The sequence below is a fragment of the Eurosta solidaginis genome, chromosome 1 (genome assembly GCF_040869045.1).
Source record: "Eurosta solidaginis isolate ZX-2024a chromosome 1, ASM4086904v1, whole genome shotgun sequence".
NCBI classification, from domain to species: domain Eukaryota; kingdom Metazoa; phylum Arthropoda; class Insecta; order Diptera; family Tephritidae; genus Eurosta; species Eurosta solidaginis.
This window is the reverse complement of record NC_090319.1, coordinates 26,746,259-26,761,059: the sequence shown is the minus strand read 5'-3', so window position 1 is coordinate 26,761,059 and position 14,801 is coordinate 26,746,259. Positions and strand designations below refer to the sequence as shown.

The 14,801-nt window shown below is 40.6% G+C and overlaps 1 protein-coding gene across 3 annotated transcripts in view; it reads right to left on the bottom strand.

The window, feature by feature from the left end:
- The window catches only part of LOC137250530 (uncharacterized), a 74,229-nt gene that overhangs the window by 14,835 nt on the left and 44,593 nt on the right, over positions 1-14,801 (bottom strand). The window contains exon 1 of one of the 3 annotated variants that reach the window (XR_010953001.1): positions 1,785-3,826. The exons of the other annotated variants lie outside the window; for them this stretch is intronic. The gene's annotated coding sequence lies outside the window, so the exon portion shown is untranslated. Of the gene's footprint in view, positions 1-1,784; positions 3,827-14,801 lie in introns of those variants that run through there. 3 annotated transcript variants of the gene reach the window in all.

Here is a 14,801-nt window from a genome sequence, read left to right as displayed (position 1 = left end):
ATAGAAACACTTTCTTGGCCGGAGCATCATCTTTCATTCGCATAACATGGCCTAGCCAGCGCAGCCGCTGCGTTTTAATTCGCTGGACTATGTTGATGTCTGCGTATAGCTCGTACAGCTCATCATTAAATCTTCTTCGGTACTCGCCATCGCCAACGCGTAGAGGTCCATAAATCTTTCGAAGAACTTTTCTCTCGAACACTCCCAAAGCCGCTTCATCTGCTGTTGTCATGGTCCATGCTTCTGCCCCATATAGCAGGACGGGTACGATAAGTGACTTGTAGAGTATGATTTTCGTTCGCCGAGAGAGGACTTTACTTTTCAATTGCCTACCTAGTCCAAAGTAGCATTTATTGGCAAGATTGATTCTTCGCTGGATTTCAGTGCTGATGTTGTTGCTAATGTTGATGCTGGTTCCCAAATAAACGAAGTCTTTTACTATTTCGAAATTATGGCTGCCAACAGTAGCGTGGTTGCCAAGGCGCATATGCGCTGACTCTTTGCTCGATGACAGCAGGTACTTCGTTTTGTCCTCATTCACCATCAAACCCATCTTTACCGCTTCTTTTTCCAGCTTGGAGTAAGCAGAACTAACAGCGCGGGTGTTTAGGCCGATGATATCAATGTCATCAGCATATGCCAGTAATTGCACGCTTTTATAGTATATTGTTCCAGTGCGGTTAAGTTCTGCAGCTAGTATAATTTTCTCCAGCATCAAATTAAAGAAATCGCACGATAGGGGGTCACCCTGTCTGAAACCTCGTTTAGTTTCGAACGGCTCGGAGAGGTCCTTCCCAATTCTGACTGAGCTGATGGTGTTGCTCAACGTCATTTTGCACAGCCGTATAAGTTTTGCGGGGAAACCAAATTCAGACATAGCGGCATATAGGCAGCTCCTTTTCGTGCTGTCGAAGGCGGCTTTAAAGTCGACGAAGAGGTGATGTGTGTCGATTCTCTTTTCACGGGTTTTTTCCAAGATTTGGCGCATTGTGAAAATCTGGTCGATGGTAGATTTACCAGGTCTGAAGCCGCACTGATAAGGTCCAATCAGCCGGTTCACGGAGGGTTTCAATCTTTCGCACAATACACTTGAAAGGACCTTATATGCGATATTAAGAAGGCTGATTCCACGATAGTTGGTGCATTTTGCAGTATCCCCCTTCTTGTGGACTGGGCAAAGAACAATTAGATTCCAACCGTCGGGCATGCTTTCGTCCGCCCATATTTTGCTAAGAAGCTGCTGCATGCGCCTTACCAACTCCTCGCCGCCGAACTTGAATAGCTCCGCAGGCAATCCATCAGCGCCCACGGCCTTGTTGTTTTTCAATTTGGTTATTGCTATTCTAACTTCGTCATAATCGGGCGGGGGGACATATATTCCATCATCATCGATTGCGGGATCGGGTTCTTCATCTCTGCGCGGTGAATTGCTGCCTCCATTTAGGAGAGCAGAGAAGTGTTCCCTCCATAATCTAAGCACTCTCTGGACATCAGTTACAAGGTCGCCGTTTTCATTCCTACAGGAGTTTGCCCCGGTCTTAAAACCTTCCGTCTGTCGCCGTATTTTTTGGTAGAATTTTCGGGCGTTATTCCTGGTGGCTAGCAGCTCAAGCTCCTCGCACTCACGCCTTTCTGCTTCTGCTTTTTTCTTCCTGAAAAGGCGTCTCGCTTCCCTTTTCAACTCACGATAGTGTTCACACACTCCTCTTGTCGCGCTCGCTTTTAACGTAGCCCTGTAGGCAGCGTCTTTTCTTTCGGTTGCAACGCGGCATTCTTCATCATACCAGTTGTTTTTTCGTGGCCGCCGGTAACCAATTTTTTCCTCGGCGGCAGTATGAAGTGCTTTGGAGATATGCTCCCACTGCTCCTGTATTCCTTCAGGATGAGTTGTGCCCTCAGAGAGCAGGTGTGAGAGTCGAGTTGCGAAATCATTGGCAGTCTGTTGTGATTGAAGCTTTTCGACGTCTAGCTTTCCTTGTGTTTTTTGTTCCTTGTTTTTAGCCGCGTTGAGGCGGGTGCGTATTTTGGCTGCAACGAGATAATGGTCCGAATCGATGTTAGGTCCTCGGATCGTTCGCACATCTAAAACACTGGAGGCATGCCGTCCGTCTATCACAACGTGGTCGATCTGATTGCGAGTATTTCGATCAGGAGACAGCCATGTAGCTTGATGTATCTTTTTATGCATGAACCTCGTGCTTGATATGACCATGTTTCGAGCACCGGCAAAGTCAATCAGCCTCAGTCCGTTAGGAGAAGTTTCATTGTGTAGGCTGAACTTTCCGACTGTAGGGCCAAAAACACCTTCTTTGCCCACCCTGGCGTTAAAGTCGCCAAGCACGACTTTTATATCATGACGGGGGCAGCGCTCGTATGTGCGTTCTAATTGTTCATAAAAAGTGTCTTTCACCTCATCGTCTTTCTCCTCTGTCGGCGCATGGGCGCAGATGAATGATATATTAAAAAATTTTGCTTTTATTCGAATAGCGGCGAGACGCTCGTCCACAGGCGTGAACGCCAGCACTTGGCGACAAAGTCTCTCTCCCACCACGAATCCGACGCCGAAACTGCGCCTATTCGCATGGCCACTCCAATATATGTCACAATTTTTGATCTTCTTTCTTCCTTGCTTCGTCCAACGCATTTCTTGGATGGCGGTGATGTCAGATTTTGCTTTGACGAGGACATCAACCAGCCGGGCATCTGCACCAATCCCATTCAGGGAGCGGACGTTCCAGGTGCATGCCTTCAATTCATTGTCCTTCAAACGTTTGCCATGGTCGTCATCAATAGAGAGTGTATTTATCCGAGGCTTGTTGTTATATTTCATTGGAGTATGGTTTTACGTGGCGGGTCCCAAGCCCAGCGCACAACCCGCTCAGCGGGGGTGAAAATATTACTTGGCACGTTTATATAGCGAGCCGCTTGCTCCAAGACAGACGCCCGCTTGCAGCCGCACCTAGAGGTGTACAGACGCTGCCGATGAAATCTCCCCCGGCTAGCCCTTAAACCGATTATGTCAGAGTGGCCTAGCCAGGTTGTCGCCTTCTCACATTAGCTCACCGCTAAACGGGTGTTTAGCGGCTACCCAGAGGATACTTGGCCGCAAGCGACCGGCAGTAGTGAGCTGCTTGAACCGCATGCAAAAGAATCGCTCTGGCCATTCCCAGGTGAATGGCGGTCAGAAGCTTTCCCCACTTTCGTGGACTTCTACACACGGCCCCACCCTCCAAGCGAATCGTTATTATCCAGCTGAATTATGGAAGCATTATACTTGCATTGAGCTGCAATAAGTACACCTCCACCTCACGAACGCCCAGTTTTTCCTGCATCCCTGTCTTTACGGAAAACAACAAACAAATTGGGATCGAAGAATTCGCCATCAAAAACCCTGGAGTCAGCCAAGTTTCTACAATGACAAAGATATCGTACTCTAACTGCGAGCTCAGCGACTTAACATCATGCGATAATGTTCTGATGCCAGAAGCATTTTGAAAATAGATATTTAGGTGCTTGTTGACATGGTTAATATTGCCACTGGCAACTAGGGGCAATTCGGTTGCCTTACCTCTTTTGGAAAAAAACGAAATGACCGAACGTTCACCCCAGCAGGCCACAAACCTTGTGATAAAACCGCCTCATATAGTATTTCTGTAACACCAAGCTTAAAATTGACTTTTGTTAATGAGTTAAGTGGAGTGTCATTTTGTATAAGCTTTTTGCAGGCAAAGTTAGACTTATAAGCCTTCGGATGTCTTACCAGATAACTAAGGATATCGTAAAAGGAAACTGATGGCTGAAATGATGATAAGTGCAGCCAACTCATACTAACTATACTCAATTCTGTACTTATGTATATTTGATCCAACAAAATTTGGCTTACGGCGAATAACATTTTCGTTGCATTTACTTTGTACAGAAGGAGTTGTAGTTACAGACTTCACAGTAGTAGTAGATGCAGATGCTATAGTTGATCCCAATTTCGAAGACGAAGTTGAAATTGAAGTCGAACACGAAGCAGTGCTAAAAATAATTGCGCCGTCATATATCGTCGTTACAATGCCAAAGTCACGATTGTGCCATTTTTGTTCAAACGAAATATTATATATGTCAAATTTTGCAAAGCCAAAACGAATGTGCATTTTTTTGAAAAAACAAAAAAATTAATAAATAAAAAATAAATATTTTTCAATTAGCATTACTTAGTGTTTACAAAAGTATACCGCCCAATAGTGGTTGAAATATACAAAATTAAATCTCTATTAATTAAATCTCTATTTTTATACTCAGTTGAGCAGAGCTCACAGAGTATATTAAGTTTGATTGGATAACGGTTGGTTGTACATATATAAAGGAATCGAGATAGATATAGACTTCCATATATCAAAATAATCAGGATCGAAAAAAAATTTGATTGAGCCATGTCCGTCCGTCCGTCCGTCCGTCCGTCCGTTAACACGATAACTTGAGTAAATTTTGAGGTATCTTGATGAAATTTGGTATGTAGATTCCTGGGCACTCATCTCAGATCGCTATTTAAAATGAACGATATCGGACTATAACCACGCCCATTTTTTCGATATCGAAAATTTCGAAAAACCGAAAAAATGCGATAATTCATTGCCAAAGGCGGATAAAGCGATGAAACTTGGTAGGTGGGTTGATGTTATGACGTAGAATAGAAAATTACTAAGATCTTGGACAATGGGCGTGGCACCGCCCACTTTTACAAGAAGGTAATTTAAAAGTTTTGCAAGCTGTAATTTGGCAGTCGTTGAAGATATCATGATGAAATTTGGCAGGAACGTTACTACTATTACTATATATGTGCTAAATAAAAATTAGCAAAATTGGATGAAGAGCACGCCCACTTTTTAAAAAAAATTTTTTTTAAATTCAAATTTTAACAAAAAATTTAATATCTTTACTGTATATAAGTATATTAAGTCAGAATTCAACTCCAGAAATGATATGATGCAACAAAATACAAAAATAAAAGAATATTTCAAAATGGGCGTGGCTCCGCCCATTTTAATTTAGTTTTTCTAGAATACTTTTAATGCCATAAGTCGAACAAAAATTTACCAATCCTTCTTAAATTTGGTAGAGGCATAGACTCTATGACGGTAACTGTTTTCTGTGAAAACGGGCGAAATCGGTGGAAGACACGCCCAGTTTTTATACACAGTCCACCGTCTGGCCTTCCTCTCGGCCGTTAACACAATAACTTGAGCAAAAACCGATATATCTTTACTAAACTTAGTCCACGCACTTATCTGAACTTACTTTATATTGGTATAAAAAATGGCCGAAATCCGACCATAACCACGCCCACTTTATCGATATCGAAAATTACGAAAAATGAAAAAAATGCCATAATTCTATACCAAATACGAAAAAAAAGGATGAAACATGGTAATTGGATTGGTTTATTGACGCAAAATATAACTTTGGAAAAAACTTTGTAAAATGGGTGTGACACCTACCATATTAAGTAGAAGAAAATGAAAAAGTTCTACAAGGCGAAATCAACAGCGTTTGGAATCTTGGCAGGAATACTGTTAGTGGTATTGCATATATAAATAAATTAGCAGTACCCGACAGATGATTTTCTGGATCACCTGGTCCACATTTTGGTCGATATCGCGAAAACGCCTTCACATATACATCTAAGGGCTACTCGCTTTTAAAACCCTCATTAATACCTTTAGTTTGATATCCATATCGTACAAACACATTCTAGAGTCACCCCTGGTCCACCCTAATGGCGATATCTCGAAAAGAAGTCCACCTATAGACCTAATGCCCTCTCCCTCCTAAAATGCTCAGTACCACCTTTCGTTTGATACCCATATCGTACAAACATTCTAGAGTCACCCCTGGCCCACCCTAATGGCGATATATCGAAAGGTTGTCCACCTATAGACCTAATGCCCACTCCCTCTTAAAATGCTCAGTAACACCTTTCGTTTGATACCCATATCGTACAAAGATTCTAGAGTCACCCTTGGTCCACCTTTATGGCGATATCTCGAAAAGGCGTCCACCTATAGAATAGAGGCATAGACTCTATGACGGTAACTGTTTTCTGTGAAAACGGGCGAAATCGGTGGAAGACACGCCCAGTTTTTATACACAGTCCACCGTCTGGCCTTCCTCTCGGCCGTTAACACAATAACTTGAGCAAAAACCGATATATCTTTACTAAACTTAGTCCACGCACTTATCTGAACTTACTTTATATTGGTATAAAAAATGGCCGAAATCCGACCATAACCACGCCCACTTTATCGATATCGAAAATTACGAAAAATGAAAAAAATGCCATAATTCTATACCAAATACGAAAAAAAAGGATGAAACATGGTAATTGGATTGGTTTATTGACGCAAAATATAACTTTGGAAAAAACTTTGTAAAATGGGTGTGACACCTACCATATTAAGTAGAAGAAAATGAAAAAGTTCTACAAGGCGAAATCAACAGCGTTTGGAATCTTGGCAGGAATACTGTTAGTGGTATTGCATATATAAATAAATTAGCAGTACCCGACAGATGATTTTCTGGATCACCTGGTCCACATTTTGGTCGATATCGCGAAAACGCCTTCACATATACATCTAAGGGCTACTCGCTTTTAAAACCCTCATTAATACCTTTAGTTTGATATCCATATCGTACAAACACATTCTAGAGTCACCCCTGGTCCACCCTAATGGCGATATCTCGAAAAGAAGTCCACCTATAGACCTAATGCCCTCTCCCTCCTAAAATGCTCAGTACCACCTTTCGTTTGATACCCATATCGTACAAACATTCTAGAGTCACCCCTGGCCCACCCTAATGGCGATATATCGAAAGGTTGTCCACCTATAGACCTAATGCCCACTCCCTCTTAAAATGCTCAGTAACACCTTTCGTTTGATACCCATATCGTACAAAGATTCTAGAGTCACCCTTGGTCCACCTTTATGGCGATATCTCGAAAAGGCGTCCACCTATAGAACTAAGGATTACTCCCTTTTAAAATACTCATTACCACCTTTCATTTGATACCCATATCGTACAAACACATTCTAGAGTCACCCTGGCCCACCCTAATGGCGATATCTCGAAAAGGCGTCCACTTATAGACCTAATGCCCACTCCCTCTTAAAATGCTCAGTAACACCCTTCGTTTGATACCCATATCGTACAAACATTCTAGAGTCACCCCTGGCCCACCCTAATGGCGATATCTCGAAAAGGCGTCCACCTATAGACCTAATGCCCACTCCCTCTTAAAGTGCTCAGTAACACCTTTCGTTTGATACCCATATCGTACAAACACATTATAGAGTCACCCCTGGCCCACCCTAATGGCGATATCTCGAAAAGGTGTCCACCTATAGACCTAATGCCCACTCCCTCTTAAAATGCTCAGTAACACCTTTCGTTTGATACCCATATCGTACAAACATTCTAGAGTCACCCCTGTCACACCCTAATGGCGACATCTCGAAAAGGCGTCCACCTATAGACCTAATGCCCACTCCCTCTTAAAATGCTCAGTAACACCTTTCATTTGATTCCCATATCGTACAAAGATTCTAGAGTCACCCTTGGTCCACCTTTACGGCGATATCTCGAAAAGGCGTCCACCTATAGAACTAAGGATTACTCCCTTTTAAAATACTCATTACCACCTTTCATTTGATACCCATATCGTACAAACACATTCTAGGGTCACCCTGGCCCACCCTAATGGCGATATCTCGAAAAGGCGTCCACTTATAGACCTAATGCCCACTCCCTCTTAAAATGCTCAGTAACACCCTTCGCTTGATACCCATATCGTACAAACATTCTAGAGTCACCCTTAGTCCACCTTTATGGCGATATCTCGAAAAGGCTTCTTTCCACCTATAGAACTAAGGATCACTCCCTTTGAAAATACTCATTAACACCTTTCATTTGATACCCATATCGTACAAACACATTCTAGAGTCACCCCTGGCCCACCTTAATGGCGATATCTCGAAAAGGCGTCCACCGATAGACCTAAGGCCCGCTCCCTCTTAAAATGCTCAGTAACACCTTTCATTTGATACCCATATCGTACAAACACATTCTAGAGTCGCCCCTGGTTCACCTTTATGGCGATATCTCGAAACGGTGTCCACCTATGGAACTAAGGATCACTCCCTTTGAAAATACTCATTAACACCTTTCATTTGATACCCATATCGTACAAACACATTCTAGAGTCACCCCTGGCCCACCTTAATGGCGATATCTCGAAAAGGCGTCCACCGATAGACCTAAGGCCCGCTCCCTCTTAAAATGCTCAGTAACACCTTTCATTTGATACCCATATCGTACAAACAAATTCTTGAGTCAGCCCTGGTCCACCTTTATGGCGACATCCCTAAATGGCGTCCATCCATAGATCTATGGCCTACTCTCTCTTAAAATACTCTTTAATACCTTCCATTTGATACACATGTCATACAACCACATTCCAGGGTTACCCTAGGTTCATTTTCCTACATGGTGATTTTCCTTATTTTGTCTCCATAGCTCTCAACTGAGTATGTAATGTTCGGTCACACCCGAACTTAGCCTTCCTTACTTGTTAACAATGTCTTCAAGGTTTGAAACGCTTTTTTCACAAAACATCAAATATACACTTTCGTGGCTTTGGCACTGGACCGACGATATTGGCTGCAATATCTGCACAAACGTCGACAATGGCATCTCAACTGGGGGGCTGTGTCTTTAAACATAACATTTATTTACATTGCTATTATTACATTGTTTTATTAAAATTATATAAGCATGAAATGTACACACCCAGTGATAATAAAAGTACCAAATAAAAATAAAAAAGTATTTAAAAACAGAATACATACATACTTTCGAAAATACTTTGAAATCGAAAGCTGACATTTTTGTATTATTAAGCGCTGTACGCAGATCAAAAGAAAAATTTTGCATTTCACGTTGCATGGCACTTTATACATAAATACCGTTATTATAAAAATAAAACAAAATTTATGAAACTTTTTGATACCAAAAAGATACGAGGTCCTCAGTAGTGTAATTAGGCAGCATATATGAATGCAGCTGTTTTCTTACCATTACTACAGAAACATTTCCTCCCGATGAGAGCCACGGTTCCTGGATCTGCGCCAAATCAAACGCTCCTCAAGGGTTAGGAGCAGTTCGCTCGTCGCCACTTTACTGTGTTGGAGGTTTATCTGTAGGACTTCCAGCACAAGGGCTTTTGAATTCGCCCTGCAAAACTTTTTCATTTTTTTCCACTTTTACAAAGTTTTTTTCTAAAGTTATATTTTGCGTCAATAAACCAATCCAATTACCATGTTTCATTCCTTTTTCGTATTTGGTATATTATTATGTAATTTTTTTCATTTTTAGTAATTTTCGATATCGAAAAAGTGGAAGTGGTCATAGTCGGATTTCGGCCATTTTATACACCAATATAAAGTGAGTTCAGATAAGTACGTGAACTGAGTTTAGTAAAGATATATCGATTTTTGCTCAAGTAATCGTGTTAACGGCCGAGCGGAAGGACAGACGATCGACTGTGTATAAAAACTGGGCGTGGCTTCAACCGATTTCGCCCTTTTTCACAGAAAACAGTTATCGTCCTAGAACCTAAGCCTCTACCAAATTTCACAAGGATTGGTAGTGTTTTGTTCGACATATGGCATTAAAAGTATCCTAGACAAATTAAATGAAAAAGGGCGGAGCCACGCCCATTTTGCAATTTTCTTTTATTTTTTTATTTTGTTGCAACATATCATTACTGGAGTTGAATGTTGGCATAATTTACTTATATGCTGTAAAGATATTAACTTTTATTTTAAAATGTGACTTTAAAAATTTTGTTTTTAAAAGTGGACGTGGTCGTTCTCCGATTTTGCTAATTTTTATTACGCATACATATAGTAATAAGAGTAACGCTCCTGCCAAATTTCATCACGGTATCTTCAACGACTGCCAAATTACAGCTTGCAAAACTTCTAAATTACCTTCTTTTAAAAGTGGGCGGTGCCACCGCCATTGTCCAAAATTTTACTAGTTTTCTATTCTGCGTCATAAGTTCAACTCACCTGCCAAGTTTCATCGCTTTATCCGTATTTGGTAATGAATAATCGCACTTTTTCAATTTTTCGAAATTTTCGATATCGAAATAGTGGGCGTGGTTATAGTCCGATATCGTTAATTTTAAATAGCGATCTGAGATGAGTGCCCAGGAACCTACGTACCAAATTTCATCAAGATACCTCAAAATTTACTCAAGTTATCGTGTTAACGGACGGACGGACTGACGGACGGACGGACATGGCTCAATCGAATTTTTTTTCGATACTGATGATGTTGATATATGGAAGTCTATGTCTATCTCGATTCCTTTATATCTGTACAGCCAGCCGTTATCCAATCAAAATTAATATACTCTGTGAGCTCTGCTCAACTGAGTATAAGAAGGATTTTTAAATAATACCCACTAAAGGCCCAATTGAAGACCTTAAAAACGAATTAGAAGTGATAGATTACAATAAAGAATTAAAATGACTAAAACAATTCTGGAAAACTATTGGAATGACTAGGGAGCCAACTAATAAAGATGTTATTAATCAAACAAGTAGAGAAAAGGAAACTAGGCGTATGATGATATTGTATAAGATTACAGATAATAAATAAATAAACAAAATAAAAAAAATACAACAATTTTTATACTCAGTTGAGCAGAGCTCACAGAGTATATAAACTTTGATTGGATAACGGTTGGTTGTACAGGTATAAAGGAATCGAGATAGATATATCAAAATCATCAGTATCGAAAAAAAATTCGATTGAGCCATGTCCGTCCGTCCGTCCGTTAACACTATAACTTGAGTAAATTTTGAGGTATCTTGATGAAATTTGGTAAATAGATTCCTGGGCACTCATCTCAGATCGCTATTTAAAATGAACGATATCGGACTATAACCACGCCCACTTTTTCGATTTCGAAAATTTCGAAAAACCGAAAAAATGCGATAATTCATTGCCAAAGGCGGTTAAAGCGATGAAACTTGGTAGATGGGTTGACGTTATGACGCAGAATAGAAAATTAGTAAGATTTTGGACAATGGGCGTGGCACCGCCCACTTTTACAAGAAGGTAATTTAAAAGTTTTGCAAGCTGTAATTTGGCAGTCCTTGAAGATATCGTGATGAAATTTGGCAGGAACGCTACTACTATTACTATATATGGCTAAATAAAAATTAGCAAAATTGGATGAAGAACACGCCCACTTTTTAAAAAAATTTTTTTAAATTCAAATTTTAACAAAAAATTTAATATCTTTACTGTATATAAGTAAATTAAGTCAAAATTGAACTCCTGTAATGATATGATGCAACAAAATACAAAAATAAAAGAAAATTTCAAAATGGGCGTGGCTCCGCCCATTTTCATTTAGTTTGTCTAGAATACTTTTAATACCATAAGTCGAACAAAAATTTACCAATCCTTCTCAAATTTGGTAGGGGCATAGATTCTATGACGGTAACTGTTCTCTGTGAAAATGGGCGAAATCGGTGGAAGCCACGCCCAGTTTTTATACACAGTCTACCGTCTGTCCTTCCGCTCGGCCGTTAACACAATAACTTGAGCAAAAACCGATATATCTTTACTAAACTTAGCCCACCTACTTATCTGAACTCACTTTATCTTGGTATAAAAAATGGCCGAAATCCGACCATAACCACGCCCACTTTATCGATATCGAAAAATACGAAAAATGAAAAAAATGCCATAATTCTATACCAAATACGAAAAAAGGGATGAAACATGGTAACTGGATTGGTTTATTGACGCAAAATATAATTTGGAAAAAACTTTGTAAAATGGGTGTGACACCTACCATATTAAGTAGAAGAAAATGAAAAAGTTCTACAAGGCGAAATCAACAGCCCTTGGAATCTTGGCAGGAATACTGTTAGTGGTATTGTATATATAAATAAATTAGCAGTACCCGACAGATGATTTTCTGGATCACCTGGTCCACATTTTGGTCGATATCGCGAGAACGCCTTCACATATACATCTAAGGGCCACTCGCTTTTAAAACCCTCATTAATACCTTTAATTTGATATCCATATCGTACAAACACATTCTAGAGTCACCCCTGGCCCACCCTAATGGCGATATCTCGAAAAGGCGTCCACCTATAGACCTAATGCCCACTCCCTCTTAAAATGCTCAGTAACACCTTTCGTTTGATACCCATATCGTACAAACATTCTAAAGTCACCCTTGGTCCACCTTTATGGCGATATCTCGAAAAGGCGTCCACCTATAGAACTAAGGATTACTCCCTTTTAAAATACTCATTACCACCTTTCATTTGATACCCATATCGTACAAACATTCTAGAGTCACCCCTGGCCCACCCTAATGGCGATATCTCGAAAAGGCGTCCACCTATAGACCTAATGCCCACTCCCTCTTAAAGTGCTCAGTAACAACTTTCGTTTGATACCCATATCGTACAAACATTCTAGAGTCACCCTTGGTCCACCTTTATGGCGATATCTCGAAAAGGCGTCCACCTATAGAACTAAGGATTACTCCCTTTTAAAATACTCATTACCACCTTTCATTTGATACCCATATCGTACAAGCACATTCTAGAGTCACCCCTGGCCCACCCTAATGGCGACATTTCGAAAAGGCGTCCACCTATAGACCTAATGCCCACTCCCTCTTAAAATGCTCAGTAACAACTTTCGTTTGATACCCATATCGTACAAACATTCTAGAGTCACCTTTGGTCCACCTTTATGGCGATATCTCGAAAAGGCGTCCACCTATAGAACTAAGGATTACTCCCTTTTAAAATACACATTACCACCTTTCATTTGATACCCATATCGTACAAACACATTCTAGAGTCACCCTGGCCCACCCTAATGGCGATATCTCGAAAAGGCGTCCACCTATAGACCTAATGCCCACTCCCTCTTAAAATGCTCAGTAACACCTTTCGTTTGATACCCATATCGTACAAACACATTCTAGAGTCACCCCTGGCCCACCCTAATGACGATATCACGAAAAGGTGTCCACCTATAGGCCTCATGCCCACTCCCTCTTAAAATGCTCATTACCACCTTTCATTTGATACCCATATCGTACAAACACATTCTAGAGTCACCCTGGCCCACCCTAATGGCGATATCTCGAAAAGGCGTCCACCTATAGACCTAATGCCCACTCCCTCTTAAAATGCTCAGTAACAACTTTCGTTTGATACCCATATCGTACAAACACATTCTAGAGACACCCCTGGTCCACCTTTATGGCGATATCTCGAAAAGGCGTCCACCTATAGAACTAAGGATTACTCGCTTTTAAAATACTCATTACCATCTTTCATTTGATACCCATATCATACAAACACATCCTAGAGTCACCCCTGGCCCACCCTAATGGCGACATTTCGAAAAGGCGTCCACCTATAGACCTAATGCCCACTCCCTCTTAAAATGCTCAGTAACACTTTTCGTTTGATACCCATATCGTACAAACATTCTAGAGTCACCCTTGGTCCACCTTTATGGCGATTTCTCGAAAAGGCGTTCACCTATAGCCCATTCCCTTTTAAAATACTCATTACCACCTTTCATTTGATACCCATATCGTACAAACACATTCTAGAGACACCCCTGGTCCCCCTTAATGGCGATATCTCGAAAAGGCGTCCACCTATAGACCTAGTGCCCACTCCCTCTTAAAATGCTCAGTAACACCTTTCATTTGATACCCATATCGTACAAACAAATTCTAGAGTCAGCTCTGGTCCACCTTTATGGCGATATCCCTAAATGGCGTCCATCCATAGAACTATGGCCTACTCTCTCTTAAAATACTCTTTAATACCTTCCATTTGATACACATGTCATACAACCACATTCCAGGGTTACCCTAGGTTCATTTTCCTGCATGGTGATTTTCCTTATTTTGTCTCCATAGCTCTCAACTAAGTATGTAATGTTCGGTTACACCCGAACTTAGCCTTCCTTACTTGTTATATCTATCTTTTGACAATGGGAGGCCAAGAATCGAAAGTCACTAATCCAAATGGTAACGTGGTAAACACAGTCCAAATAATAGACACACTGAAGCCTTGGAAACCATAAAAATTTATCTTCTGGCTATTGCCATTATTGGCGCTGTGAACTTATTTTTGAGATGTTATTCAATACATAACAAATTTTTGAAAAAAAGGTATCAGAGCCGTGCTGACGGCATAGATAAAATATAGAAACCTATTTTTACATCAATGGGTAAATGGAAACTATTTTCAACACACTTGTGGAAGAAAAAGCTTTGGCCGAAAAGGCTTATAAATGCATTAATAACAAGTAAGGAAGGTTAAGTTCGGGTGTACCCGAACATTACATACTCAGTTGAGAGCTATGGTGACAACATAAGGGAAAATAACCATGTAGGAAAATGAACCGAGGGAAACCCTGGAATGTGTTTGTATGACATGTGTATCAAATGAAAGGCATTAAAGAGTATTTTATGAGGGAGTGGGCCATAGTTCTATAGGTGGACGCCATTTAGGGATATAGCCATAAAGGTGGATCAGGGTTGACTCTAGAATGCGTTTGTACGATATGGGTATCAAATTAAAGGTGTTAATGAGTATTTTAAAAGGGAGTAATCCTTAGTTCCATAGGTGGACGCCGTTTCGAGATATCGCCATAAAGGTGGACCAGAGGTGACCCTAGAATTTGTT